The sequence below is a fragment of the Chrysemys picta genome, chromosome 5, assembly GCF_011386835.1.
Source record: "Chrysemys picta bellii isolate R12L10 chromosome 5, ASM1138683v2, whole genome shotgun sequence".
Taxonomy (NCBI): Eukaryota; Metazoa; Chordata; order Testudines; family Emydidae; genus Chrysemys; species Chrysemys picta.
This window is the reverse complement of record NC_088795.1, coordinates 55736-59044: the sequence shown is the minus strand read 5'-3', so window position 1 is coordinate 59044 and position 3309 is coordinate 55736.

The following is a 3309-nucleotide window of genomic DNA, read 5'->3' as shown; positions in this document are numbered from 1 at the left end:
AGAACAAACCCTCCAAACCTAATAATAATAATTGCATCTAAGTCATAGATTTTTAAGGTCATAAGGCACCATTGTGATTATCTCATCTGACCTCCAGCATATCACAACAGAACTTCCCTGAATTAATTCCTGTTTGAACTACAGTATATAGATAGATAGAAAAAAAATCCAATCTTGATTTAAAAATTTCTAGTAAGGGAGAATCTACCACAACCCTTGGTAATTTGTTCCAATAGCTAATTTCTCTCACTGTTAAAAATTAGGATTCATTTCCTGTCTGACTTTTTCTAGCTTCCACTTCCAGCCATTGGATCTTGTTACACCTCTGTCTGCTAGATTGAAGAGCCTTCTATAATCAAATTTCTCTTCTCCATGTAGGTACTGTGATCAAGTCAACATTTCTCTGTTAAGCTAAATAGTCTCTAGGGACTCAATCTATCACTATCAGGCATGCTTTCCAATCTTTTAATCCTTCTCATGGTGCTTCTCTAAACCTTCTCCAATTTATCAACCTTCTTCTTGAACTGTGGACACCAGAAGTGGACACAGGATTCCAGTGGCAGTCAAATCAGTGCCAAATACAGAGGTAACATACCCTTTGTAACAACAAATGCACTGCAGTGAACCACCTAAACCATCAAGCTAATGTAAATGTCATGCACCCATTTCATTTGGCTTTCCTGATTGAAAAGGAAATATGGAAAAAAACAATGACTGCTTTGCCCCTAGTGCATCTGTGCAGCAATTAAGTGCAGGAACGTAATCCAAGTATTTTCAAACACTGATGCTTACTTTCAAATCCTTACGTAGCTGATTCAAGTCAAAGTAGCATATTTTTCATTCAGCAGTTGTGAGAGCGGCCCTTTTTTGAGCACAGAGATAGGTGAGTACATAAATGAGTAGCTGAAAGATCTGTAAATCTTTCCAGTGCTCTCCCCAGGGCCGGCTCCAGGCACCAGCTGAGCAAGCAGGTGCTTGGGGTGGCCAAGGGGAAAGGGCGGCACGTCGGGCTCTTCGGTGGCAATTCGGCGGCGGTCCCTCGGTCCCTCTCGGAGCGAAGGACCTGCCGCCGAAGAAGAAAGTGGCGCGGTGGAACTGCCGCCGATCGCGGCTTTTGTTTTTTTCCCTGCCACTTGGGGCGGCAAAAACCCTGGAGCCGGCCCTGGCTCTCCCCCACATGAATCAGAGCTTTGCTTCAATGTTGCCACTGTACCATCTTCCAACCCCCTGTTCTGACCTGGGGGCAGCTGGCAGCTGTCTCAACCTGGTGCACAAATTGCAGGGGCCTCTGGGATGCTCTAACTTCTTCTGGCTTGTGAACCCCCCTGGGGGGCTGTAAGGGTGGCGAGGATGCCCACCAGAGCACAACATGCTCCAGCCATGTGGCCTCTTGCTCCAAGAATGCTAGGAGGAGATGGATTGAAGCTGGTTTTACACCACCTCAACCTTCCTCAGATGTGGCTTCACGTCATAGGGACGGATCTGGCCCAATACACATACGCTAAAACAATAGACAAAATAATTGATGTGGTTGGGGAGTCAGTGAATCAATGTATGAATAAACATGGGGACATCTAAGCAAAGATTCATTCATGACACTTCCTAAAATGTTGATCGCTTGTCTTCCATAAGTTGGTGTAACATGATATCCCTGTATAGAGCTGCTAACAGTCGTCTTGAGGGTACATTCGTTTCATAATGAACCTCTCGTAGGATCACACTTCTTTAATCTGGCCAGGTTGAAATGTGTTCAAAGGAGCGTGTGTATCTTCTGCTGTCTTCATACAGAGGCATTCCTGCTGCTGCACTGTATGAGGGTGAAGTGATATGATAGGAAGTGTAAATTTGCCTGCATTTGAGATGAAAAGATTGGAAATCAGGCCATTACATGTGCCAGTAGGAAGCGAGTTTCATTTTCATTTTCTGTATCAGTAAAACTGTGTTTTACTTTGAAGTGAAATTCTAAGTGGGGTGAAGAAAAAGTTTGACAGTTTAAGGAAAGGGACAGGATGAAGTGCTGCAAATCAGTCATCTTCCCAGGATATTTCAAAACTAATCAAACTCATGCTGTTACTTTTAAAAATACTGCAAAGGGGCTGAGATATTAGGTGCCATCCTCAGCAATATAATCAGCCTAACTGTGCTCAACATTGTCACCACTGCACCAGCATGTGCATGTCCAAAGAGAATTTTTCCAGCAAGTGACAACATTTAAGTAGTGTAAAATGTACACCCCATTCGGAAGAGGATCCCCTCCAAAGCAGGTGGAATTCTAACTATCTCAGGACCTGGTTTCATGAACTTTTGGGGAAACCTACTCTCAGTTTTGGTCAAGCCAGGGCAGAGTCTGAGAAACTGGGTGGCAGTGATATAAAAGCGGGTGGCTTTTTAAGGTCGCATCCAAGACAAGGCACAACACAGCAAAGGCAGCTGATTTTCATTTGGGGTTTATTTGAATCAAGGGATGGCGAAGGGTGACCCTCACACAAACGTTCACTCATTACTGCTGTTCTGTGCCAGCTATAGTGGCTCTCAACACTCAATTGAAGGGGACAAATAAGCAGACTGGTAGCAGGGCCTGAGTGAGGGAGGGAATCAGTGTCTTAAGAGCCTAACTGGCTCCTACTACTTCAGTTGACTGGAAGGGCTTGTGTCCCCCGGCCCCGACTCCGTCCCCTCCCTCCCCCATTGGCTTCTTCCCCAAATCCCCGCCTCTTCCCCAGGCTCGCCATTCCTCCTCCCTCCGCAAGCGCTGGAGGGAGGCCCCGGATACGCAGGGGGAGTGTGAGGCCGGGGTGAGTGAGAGTCCGGCCTGGCCCCGAGCGCAGGCAGGACTCAGTCGGGCGGTACCTGGAGGGTGAGTAGGGGCGCGGCCTGCGGGGCCAGGCGGCGGCTGTTCTCCCCACCTGGGCAGCGGGACTCGGGAGCAGCCGGTGCTGCAGCTCCCACTGCCGCGGGGGGAGGAAGCGGCCGATGGCCAAGCTCGGCGGCTGCAGCTCTGGCGCCCGGGCCCGAACCCTCCGAGCCCGGGCCCGTTGCAGGGACCCAGCAGCACGCACTCTGCGCCCAGCCCCTGGCCAGTTGCATCTGGGCTGGCTGCCCAGCTGCTGCAATCCCGTGGTGGCTCCGGGGTGGAGGCATCGGCAGCCCAGCCCCGTTCGTTCCCCTGTGGGACCCGAGTGGGACGGGGGGGCTGGGGCCTGCTGCTCCTACTCCCGATATTTGACCTGGGTGATCTGATCACCCTAGTTCAGGGAAGCATCAGGAAACAGGAAGCTCCCTGAGAAGCTGGTGATAATCAGTGCAGGC